General features: G+C 37.5%; 1 long non-coding RNA gene across 7 annotated transcripts in view; it reads right to left on the minus strand.

The window, feature by feature from the left end:
- The window catches only part of LOC146403598 (uncharacterized), a 686469-nt gene extending 675709 nt beyond the window's left edge, over positions 1 to 10760 (minus strand). For 5 of the 7 annotated variants that reach the window (XR_014845506.1, XR_014845507.1, XR_014845510.1 and 2 more), the window contains exon 1: positions 10693 to 10746. This is a non-coding gene — a long non-coding RNA (uncharacterized LOC146403598). Of the gene's footprint in view, positions 1 to 10692 lie in introns of all 7 variants that reach the window. The other 2 variants (XR_014845505.1, XR_014845504.1) reach the window with 1 other exon arrangement.
- Between the last annotated feature and the right edge of the window lie 1258 nt (positions 10761 to 12018).

Raw genomic sequence — 12018 nt, forward strand, 5'->3', positions numbered from 1 at the left:
GATTCAAATCAATCCCTATCAAATTACCCAAAACATTTTTCACAGAACAGGAACAAACAATCCAAAAATTTATGTGGAATCATAAAATACTCAAAATTGCCAAAGCAATCCCGAGTAACAAAAACAAAGCAGGAGGCATAACTCTCCTAGATTTCAGACAATACTAAAAGGCTACAGTAATCAAGATAGTGTAGTAATGGTAAAACAAACAGACAGAATAGAATAGAGAACCCAGAAACAAACCCAGATACCTATGGTAAAATCATCTTCAACAAAGGAGGCAAGAACATAAGATGGAAAAAAGACAGTCTTTTCAGCAAGTGGTGCTGGGAAAACCAGACAGATGCATGTATATCAATGAAACTGGAATACACCCTCACACCAAGCACAATAATAAACTCAAAAACGCTTAAAGACTTAAATGTAAGACAAGATACCATCAAGCTCCTAGAAGAGAACATAGGTAAAACATTCTCTGACATCAACCTTACAAATGTTTTCTTAGATCAGACTCACAAGGCAATAAAAATAAACAAAGGCAATAAAAGCAACAAAAATGGGGTCTAATCAAACTGACAAGCTTTTGCACAGCAAAGGAAACCATAAAAAAAAAATGACAACATACAGAATGGGAGAAAATAGTTTCAAACGATGCACGTGACAAGGGCTTAATCTCCAAAATATACAAACAACTTACACAACTCAAAAGCAAAAAAACCAACAACCCAATGGAAAAATGCACAAAAGACCTAAATAAACATTTCTCCAAAGACGATATACAGATGGCCAACAGGCACATGAAAAAATGCTCAACATCACTTATTAGAGTAATGTAAATCAAAATACGATGAGGTACCACCTCATACCCGTAAGAACAGGTTCTTTTAAAACTTGTTTTGTTTCAGTGGATATTAGTGCCCTCACCTGTAGAACAGGAGGAAATAATATACATTTTTTTCAGGTTTCCACTTAAGATTAAAATAACAGTATAGTCCACAGGTAACATCATATTCAATGGTAAAAAGTTCAAAACAAGACAGGGATGCCCACTTTCATCACTTTTATTCACATAATATTGGCGGTCTTAGCCTGAGAAACTAGGTGTGAAAAAAATAAATAAATAAAAGGCATCCAAATTGGAAAGATAAAAGTAAAATTGTCCCTACATTTGTATATTATACATAGAATACCCTGAAGAGTCAACAATAACAACAACAACAAAAAAAAAAAAAGAAAGAAACAATAAATGAATTCAGTAAAGCTGCAGGATACAAAATTGATATACAGAAACCTGCTGCATTTATATGCACTAACAAACTATCAAAAAGAAAAATTAAGGAGTTCCCATCGTGGCTCAGCAGAAACGAATCGGACTAGGAACCATGAATTTGCAGGTTTGATCTCTGGCCTCTCTCAGTGGGTTAAAGATCCAGCGTTGCCATGAGCTGTGGTGTAGGTCACAGACATGGCTCCACCTGGTGTTGCTGTGGCTCTGGCACGTAGACCAGTGGCTATAGCTCTGATTCAACCCATAGCCTGGGAACCCCCATGTGCCTCAGGTTAGGCCCTAAAAAAAAAAGAAAAATTATTAAGAAATTAATCCTACAGCTCTGATTCAATCCCTAGCCTGGGAACCTCCATACAGCCTCGGGTTAGGCCCTAAAAAAAAAGAAAAATCATTAAGAAAATAATCCTACTTAAAACTGCATTCAAAGTAGTAAAATACCTAGGAATAAATTAACTAAGGAGGTAAAAGTACTGTATAGTGAAAACTCTAAGGTACTCATAAAAGGAATTGAAAAACAAATGGAAAGATGTAGGTAGCATGCTCATGTACCAGGAGAATTTACATTGTTAAGCATTCATTTCACCCAAAGCCATCTCTAGGTTCAATGCAGCCCTATCAAAATGTCAATGGTATTTTTCATAGAAATGGAACCATAAAAGGTGAGGAATAGCCATAGCAATCTTGAGAATGAACAAAGGTGGAGGCATCATACTCGTTAATTTCAAACTATATTACAGAGCTACAGTAATTAAAACTGTACAAAACTGACATAAATCTTTAGCTTTTACCTTTATCCTTTATACCACATCATAATCATACTAAATATTTATAAAAGATTTAATTTCTATATTCAAGTAAATATACGTTGCTTAACATTCCTTTTGGAAAGTTAAAAAATAGGTATTTACTTAAACTACTTACCAACAATTCTATCCCATGGAGAAACATAACATTTTGCAACTTTATGTGCATTCATCTGTGCAAGCAGAGATTTGTTTCCTTATTTATTAAATCCTAGCTTAGAAATATGCATTTTTGGAAGAGCTAAAGAATGTTTTGGGGGTATGCATGTATATTTGAAAAAAAAAAAAAAATGCCTGAATCTTGAAGCAGATTTTAGTTTGTGGTAAAAAGCAACATTAGAATGGAATCTGTTTTTTAGCATGATTCTTCTTAGGGAAAATATTGTCTCATAAGTAAGAATCCATGTTTTATCTCCAGACAAAAACAAAAATTTATATAAGTTACCTGGGTAACTGTGATACAGCACGTCAAAACTAATCCATAGGCAATGACCTTCTCCCACAAATCTCTCAGGGATATTGTTATTTATTTATTTATTGGTTTTTAGGGTCATATCTCTCAGGGATATTGTTATTTATTTATTTATTTACCTATTTATTGCTTTTTAGGGCCATACCCACCACATATGGAAGTTCCCAGATAAGAGGTGAATCAGAGCCACAGATGCCTGCCTATACAGTCACAGCAATGTGGGATCTGAGACGTATCTGCAACCTATACCACAGGTCACAGCAACACCGGATCCTCAACCCAGTGAGCAAGGCCAGGAATCAAACCCATATCCTCATGGATACTAGTTGGGTTTGTTACGGCTGAGCCATGATGTATACTATCTGAACACACATCCATATCAACTTTAAAATAAGCATGTTTAGTCCATCAGTGTGCCTCTAAACGTACTAAGTGTTGGTGATTATTATTGATTGTTGTTGTCTCCCTGGTAATCAAGGGAATGGATAACTTGCTCATGGAGGACAAGTGCCAACTCTGTCTCCACAGTCAGAGTGTGGTTTTGAGGAGAACCATTCTGAGAGAAGTAATATTACAGAAATAAGCAGTCCCAGAGCTAGACACCTTGCTTTTGTGTGCATTCCCTACATGGTATCATGAACACGCCAGATAGCTTCTCCTTGATTCTACCCTCATTATGAAAATCATCCTTGATTCTACCCTTATTATGAAAATCATCCTACTGGTGACTAAGAATGTTCACTTCTGAAGATGGTGAACCATTCTTAAGCTTACTTGTAAGGGTCTAGATCTTTCTCAGAGTCAACTGCCATAACACTGAGCTATAATGTTTTTCTTGCTTTTATAGCACCATTAATATATTTCCTAGTATATTAATATATTTCAGAATATGTCCCTAATTTACCCTGCCCCTGACAACTATATAGACCTCATATTACCTAAAAAATTTTGTCCTTTCAAATAGATTTTTAATACTTGATGTTATTTTCAGAGCCTCTTTTTCTTCCAATATTATGTTCACAATGTTATGATTTTAGTATTCTTGATAGATGATTTTTAACCTCCACCATTAATTTTCTCTCATTAGCCCATCTTCCTTTAGGTGATTTGAGCTGGAACAAGTTACAGAGAGGGAGTGTGGATGAAGGAGCTATTTTCCAAAAATGCATTTGTGCCTCAGTTTTTAACATATTTTTTTTTTCTAAAAGTCAGGACAAACTTAAGTGACAAAATTTAGAGAGGTATCCCTTTTACATAAAAAATTTCAAACCCTTAGCTTAACTTTCACACAGATTTCATAGCATTTTTTTCAATCTTTGAGACTCCCTGACAGGCCCTCCATGGACTTGTAGCTGGTTGCATATGTTAACTATTGTTTCAGTAATTCTTCATAACAAACCGCCACAAAATACCAGTGGGAAATGATAATGTATTTCTCACTCCCACATCTAAGGGCTGCCTCTGGAAATACTGCTCCACATGTTTTGTTCTGGTCTCTAGGATGGAAGGGCAGGGACTGTTCAAGGCATGGTCCCCTGTGACAACGGCAAACACACAAGACAATAAGGGAAATGGCACAAGCACATTTACAAGTTCTGTGTGGATTGCACCCCTGGCCAAAGCAAGTCATATGGCCAAGGTCAAAGTCAAGACATGAAGAAGTATTCTGTTTAGATGGAGGGGGTGGTATCTGGGAGCCAAGTGATGAGTGTTTGCTGAAAAATAATCTACCACAGCAGAAGAGTACTTGTAAACCCTTTTTAAAAGTTAAAAGTTTAAAGAAGTAAAATAGTAACTAGACCAGCATTAGTGGTTTGGTGAGAAAGACATGTTGATTTACTTTCCCATAAAAATGTAGTTACATATGGAGATTAGAATCAATTTTTAAATTACATTTTGGGTTAAGTGTATTTGAAAACTGGCCTGAAACCAAACCACCATGAATAGCATTATTTATGTGTTCCAAGTCATAAAAGTTCAACCTATCATCACTTTTTAGGGGAAAAATAGTTATTTGGGGATGGACAGCATATATTGCCATACTTTTTCATACTTTCCACAGAACACCTAGAATTTTATTTCTGATTGAGATGATGCAAGCTTAGAATAAGATGTAAGTTTAATCAGATGTGCATTTCCAGAAAGTCTGCATAAAAACATAGCTCAGAGCACACACAATTTTCTGATATATTAACAACAAGTCATCCTGGAGAATCTTATGTACTTTCTTTTGCTAGATTTGTATATTTCACAGTAACTATAGTCATCTTTTAAATCTATCATTCACATACAGATTTTAGCAAAATAAACAGTGGATAAATATAACCTTAAAAAAGGATCAAAGTAAAATATGCAACCTCTATTTACTCATCTCACGATTCTCCCTCTGAGGTATTTAAGTAACCCAACAGCACATTTGTCAAAGAACACGTAAGTGGTGCTATGAGAAAAACACACAAGCAGTGCACGCACACACACACACACACACCCCCCATGATAAGTTCTTATACATGTCCGCTTCCTCAAGTCCCCTGATATTTAATCAGGCTATATGATCTACATAAGCTAATTTATTTCTTAGAAATTCCATTTATCTATGATTTTTATTAATATTAAGACAATAAAATATGATTTTGAATAATCAAATCTTAGAAGATCTAATTAAAATATATTTTATTGAGTTATAATTGACATGCAACATATTAGTGATTTGATTTTTGTAAATACTGAAAAATGACCACAGTAACTCTAGTTATCATCCACAAAATATCTATTTAAATATATAACTAGTCCTTTTAGATCCTCTAATAGAAATACGGAGTTTCTTCCCACTATAATCAAAAGTTAACATTGTGTTTATTATTTCTTACTTATCTTTCTTCAGATTAAGCTAATTCTAATATTAGCATTCCTGCCCCAGAAAAATATGTCTAAAATTTTATATCAACTTTCACCACCAGATTTATTTTGTTACTATTCAATAATGAAATAATTATAGAGTAATGTTTTATAAACTGCCCATGACATATATAAGGGTGGAATCCCATGGAATTCGTCTTGATATTTGATTCAGGATAAGCTGATTTAAGATACTTTGGCACAAACTAAGTGTTGAAACATTCTGTATTACTTGGTTCATAACATACTTTTATAGTTCTAGCACATTAACAACTTTGGAATATAATAATTGTGACATAAAACATATCAATATCAATAATTTTGTGATATCTGATTGTGGCTACCTGTAAACTATACCAGTGGGCACCACCACATCCTTCCCCATCCTAAGTTCCCTAGTGTCAGAATGTGGGGATTTCTCAAGCTAAGCAGTGGCTGTCAGGCGTAATAGTAATCTGCAAACTAAACGGTATTACCTTGCAAATGGAAACAAGAATCCACCGGCCTGCTACAGTTTAATAAACCTAGGTTTAGGAAAATCTTGTACAGGTTAATCTGGGCCAGTTTTCAGGTCACATGTCAACATAATATTTTCTTATAAATCAGCAACTGTGTAACTAAAAAGTTGGAGACTTCTCCTAAATACAAGGCAAAACTGAAAATATACATCCTTATTCCAATGTCCCTAACTCCTGGATTCTAGTGTATAAGATTCCCAGCATGTCAAATATAGAATATATCAAAGACTACTTGAGGGTGATGGAGGGCTTTAAATAAATCCTGGTAACAGAGTCTGGCTTTTGATCTGTGTCAAGGAAATGTTTTCATCTACATCAGTATCTGAGAGGTCCAAAAATCTAAATTTTTACAACTGATTCTACTTTGTCCTCTAGAAGATTCCACCTCTGCTTTCTTGATACAGTGCTACTACCTAGAGGGGATGGGAGGGAGAGAGACCCTTAGGGGCTTTCACTGCCCTTCAGAGCTGTGTGTGTTTATAATGCTCTGAGCAGAAGCAGCACATCCAAGCATGTTTCACATCCCTCCTCACCTCAAAATGCAGTTACGTTACAGTCATAGCATGAGGACAGTTTATTGCCAAATACCTCTTTAACTCAGAATAAGAGTGTACATGTCAGACAAAAACATATAAGTATATTGTAAGACTATCTCTTGGTACACTTCTAACCCACATGCTTAAATTTTTGATGGACATGCATTGAGTAGGAATAGAAACAAAATATTTTTCTATTAGTAGAAATGGTAAACGTACTGATATCTGAAAGACATAGTACAAAAAATGAATATGACGTTAATAAATTATTTTGGAATTATCTTTCAACTCTCGCGTGTCTGTTACTCATGCCTGGATAGCATTTACCACACACTCTTACTAAGATACATAAACTGGAGAAAGGGTGGCACATTTATTAAGATTAGCTTTAGTAGTTTATCTGAAAGCCTCAGAAAAATACATTTCAAAACTGTCTCAAACAAGATAGTTTCTCTGTCACATAAATGTAATATATATAGATCTCACTGGTCCTGAGCCAATAATCTCAACTCCTTAAAAAAGGACTTCTTAGGCTGATACATATCCACTTATACTTTATTAGTAAAATGTAGTCCCATGGTAACTTACAGGTGCAAGGAACCTGTAAAAAAATGTATTTATTCTAAGCAGCAAACTAAAAATGTCTAAAAGTACCTGAGATACTTTAAAGAACAATACAAGATAAAATCAAATCTACTAGTACTCAGCTTTGAGAGAAAAACAACAAAGATTAAAACAGATAATAAATCAAATAAACTAAAAGGAATAAAAACACTTCGTGGATTAAATAAGCATATTCTAAGCACTGAGATTCCTAAGTGAAAACACACATGCAAACAATCTCTGCCTTCATGTGGCTTACATTTTGGTGGATAAAGAGAATTTTTGGTTTGGGTTTTTTGGGGGGAGGGAAGGGTTTTTTGTTTTTTTTTGGCTATACTTCCATAGTTAGACTGATTTTGCTAAAATTAAGTAATCATCCTGACTTTCTCCTGATAAGTCTCCTGGTAGTAAGATTTCAAGCAGTTTTGCAGTGATAGTCTGTTTCTTATCCCATGCTTCTGGTAATAGCATTTAACTCCGTATTTCCATTTGGTTAATGGTATCATCCTCTTTCTGTTGTTCACACACACCTGTCTCTAATTCATAGGAAAACAAGATACCAATTATTTCCTCCACAGCTGACCCACACCCTCCATCAGCTTTAAAACAACAACAACAACAAAACCAGGATTTTAATTTCCTAATTCTTCCTTGTACCAACAAAAGGGAAATTTGCAACGTCATCCCCTCCCTCACAGTCTAATTCTATACTGTCCTGACTTTTGTTGAGATGGACTTACTAGGATTAACTGTTGTCATTGGTTTTATTGTGTGTGTGTTTGGCCATGCCACACAGCTTGCAGGAACTCTAGAGATGGATTTTATTTTACTATTTTTTTTAAATATATATTCGTCTTTTTCCTTTTTTCTAGGGCCACTCCAGCAGCACATGGAGGTTCCCAGGCTAGGGGTCTAATCAGAGCTGCAGCCGCCAGCCTATGCCGCAGCCACAGCAACAGAGGATGCAAGCCCAGTCTGCAACCTACACCACAGCTCAAGGCAACGCCAGATCCTTAACTCACTGAGCGAGGCCAGGCATTGAACCTGTAACCCCATGGTTCCTAGTCAACTTCCTTACCCACTGAGCCACGACGGGAACTCCATGGATTTTATCTTTTTTTAATTTCAGCCTGTGAAGGTATTTTCTCTTTTGTGTGTTTATTTAACTTCAGGAATACTTATTAAGCACCATGTTATATGACGTTTTTCACCAATTTTGAACTTTTAGTGACTCCATTGTCATCTTGCACTTTAATTGCACTTAAAATACTTAAGAGCTCAGAAAAACAGCTTTACAAGCAACATGAATACTAAATATGAACGTGCTTCTGAGAGTCAAATAGCCTAATACACAGATTGAAGCGTCTAAGAAGATGCTATACCTCTTTATCCCTATCACTTGCTTAAGTTACGTGAAAGAAAACCTGCTCCACCTGATATTCTCTGATAGGAAATTCCTGTGACAAAACAATTGGTGAGGATGGTTTTAACAGAAAGACAGAACAAAAAAGACATACCTTCTAAAATGTAATATAGCTTTTCAAGAGCTAGGAGGATAATTAAATACGCATGAGTCTCCCTGCGAGTATGTGTGTGTGCATGTATACTGTATATATATAATGTATACATAAAATTTGTGAATATATGAATGACAAAGCAGGTGGAAGAAAGGATAAATTTGGATTTGTATCAATTAACTTGTATGCCTAGCCAAAATACATTGTTAAGTTGCGGCTGATACATTAAGTAGTTTCAGATTTGTTCATTTAGTATGATTAAATGTATACAACACAAAAAAATAAAATCCATATATATCTGTGTACATAAACATGTAAATATGTGGAAACAAGGAAAATTTGGTGAAAGTGTGAAAGAATGGACACCAAATTTCCTAAGACATTAATAAGAGCACCCTTTGAAAAAAACTTTATTTATAAATTTTCCATTCTATCCTCTTTGATGCCTCATGACAGAAACAAGTAAAAATGTAACATTTCCAATTAGCATTCAACTGCTTTATTTATTGGCAGAAAAAGACAGAAAATCATTGAGGCATAATTACTGGGATTCTGGTATGCACTGGGATTAAATATAACATTTTTCAGATTTTCAGTTTGACAAAGTATTTGGTACTCTTGGGCAGCTCCTTCTCTTTTTCAATCTTAGCTTTCTGAATTTAGCAGTATTTTTAGAGGAATGTTAATATGTATAAAATTAGATTTTTATGAAATGTCACCTATTCACCATAAATAATATTATGCCATGCATTTTAAATTCAATCTCAGAATTTCAGCTGGCTGTAACTGCCAAGATAAAACTACAATCAGGCTTGTTTCTGAGTTAGTGAGGTTGCCCTTAGTTATAACATGAAACACGAAGACAGTGATCCCCAAAATACTTAGATATATTGGTCCTTACCAAGTTTTAAATTGCTATTTTAATTGCAGCAGAAAGAATTTACTTTCTGCCAGTTACGTTAATAAGTGCCTAAGAGAAACTCTACTAACTGCCTTCATATTTTAAATATATTCCAGTGATCACTTATCATCCTTGTCGATTGGTGCCAGGCATCTGTCCAGCTGGCCCAGGACTTAATGAAGGCCTACTCTCAACAGCAGCTGGCAGTGGGTAGTTAGCTCAGTGCTGTGTACACACATATATACATACACAATCCCCTCCAAGATGCTTCTGTGTATTTTAGCATCTGTGCAACATCTCAATATCTGTCTTTGCCTTTTATGTCCCTATCTCATACTTGAGTCTTTCTGCATATAGTACCTCATTCCCACCAAATTCTGCATGAAGATCTGTATATCTTTCAAACAAGAAAGGTAAACAGCCTTGGGGCTTGTTGATGTACTTGGCATCATCTCATTAACAGCTTCATTTACTCACAATGTACCCTCATGATCAAAAAGGTTTTTTCCCCCCAGTGTTACTGAGATATCAGTGACATAAAATATTATCAATTTAAAGCATATAACTTTATAATTTTATACAGTACATGCTACCAATATTACCATTTTGTGTGTACGCCGTGAGAACTTTTCAGGTTTACTCTCGCAGCATCTTTTGAGCATATGACACACTATAAACTACAGTCTCAGTCCTAGATTTAATGTACCGCAGAAACTCGTAACTGGAAGTCTGGACCCTCAGACCACCTCACCCTTTTCCCGCTCTCCCTCCATCTCCCTCCACCTGCCCTTGGCCACCAATCAATCTTCTGTTCGTATTAGTTCTTTTCCGATTCCACGTTTAAGTTAAATCACACAGTATTTGTCTTCCTCCGCCTTATTTCAAGTTTGTAACTAATGCGTATGTTTTAGCTTTTCATCTTGAACGCGTCCTCCTGTGCACCCCAGGTCTCCGCCTATCGATGGCAGGGCCATCGGCTAGAAATGCCTGGGGCTCTGCTCCGAGGGGGCGCACGTGGAGGCCCCACCGACGCTTCCCTCAGAGCGAACCCTATGCGGGGCCGTGACCTACGCTTGCGCTTCCCCGGAGGCCTTCAGGTCGCAGCCTGACAACAACCGTCGGGGAACTTTGAAAAAAAGCAAGGTGTAGTACTCACGTGTCCTGGAGGATTCGGCTTTTGGGACCACTTGGCGGCAAGTCACGGTAGGGCGCTTGCGCATGCGCGCTGTGGCGGCTGGGGGCGCGGGGCGGGGCCGGGGCGCGGGGCGGGGCCGGGGCGCGGGGCGGGGCCGGGGCGCGGGCTCCCGCGTTATTGGCGAATTCGAAGCCCAAGCGTGGGAAAGAAAGCACAGCAAGCGGAAAACCAGCGGCGCGGGGATCAGTTATCCCAGTCGACCTGGCACCTCCAGAGCAAAGGACGCCTCACTGCGGGGCAGCCTGGCTCTTTATCTCGTCCTGTAGCTGGCAGGGTGTTTATCTGAGATAGTTGTCTTTGGAAAGTTTAATGCCCGGCCCCACCACCGCAATCGAAAAACCCAGCTGCCAGGTGCTCCCAGTGTACTCGGATGGGCAGCAAGTCCCGAAGGTAACACAGAGCCGAGCCTTGTACCCTTCCCCTCGGTTCGCACCAAAGATGATCTCGTTCGTGCTTCTAGTACAAAATCAAAACCAGGAATCCGGCCGTGGCACAAAGTGTGTGTCTAGTGCTACGCCAGTTGCCCCATATGTGCATTCGTGTAAGCCCCCATTCAGTCAGAAGTATTTCGTCGCCACAAAGATCCCTCGTGCCCCCTTTACATTCACACCCATCGCCCTCCCACGCGATCCCTAGCCCATGGAAATCACTAAAATGTTTTCCATTCCATAGTTTTGTCATTTGAAGAATGTTAGTTAAATTGAACCAGACCATATGCGTTATTTTAGATGTTTTTGGGATTATGGGCATATCCCAGTTTTTGTGTTTCTTAACAGTTCGTTGATGCTTATTCAAATTGTGACGTTTATCAGTAGTCCATTCCTTCTTATGACGGAGAAGTATTTCATGCTGTGGTATGGAGTTGACTCTTAGGCAGGTTTGAACTGCGCTGGTCCACTCATGTGCGATTTCTTTTCACCAAGTACTACACGGGTCCGCAGTTGGTTGAGTCAGATTTGAAAGGCTGACTATAAAGTTATACACAGATTTTTGACTGCAGGGGTGGTGTTTGGAACCCCCGTTTATGGTATCCATGGGTCAACTCCACTTTCAATTCGTTGAATCATTCACTTTAATGAAGGGATATTTTAGTTGTTTCCGGTTTTGATTATTGTTGCTATGAACATTCATATATAGATTGTTTTGTGGCAGTGTTTTTGTTTTTCTAGGGTGAGGTGCAATATCTGGGTCAAAACAGTAAATATATGTTTAGGGCGTTTGGGGGTTTGTTTGTTTTTAAGAAACTGCCAAATCATTTTCCGAGTGTCTAACATTTTACAATTGCAG

Source organism: Sus scrofa, chromosome 5, assembly GCF_054392235.1.
Source record: "Sus scrofa isolate SSC_HxYL_T2T_F1_AM1 chromosome 5, Sscrofa_HxYL_maternal_Yorkshire_Landrace_v2.0, whole genome shotgun sequence".
NCBI lineage: Eukaryota > Metazoa > Chordata > Mammalia > Artiodactyla > Suidae > Sus > Sus scrofa.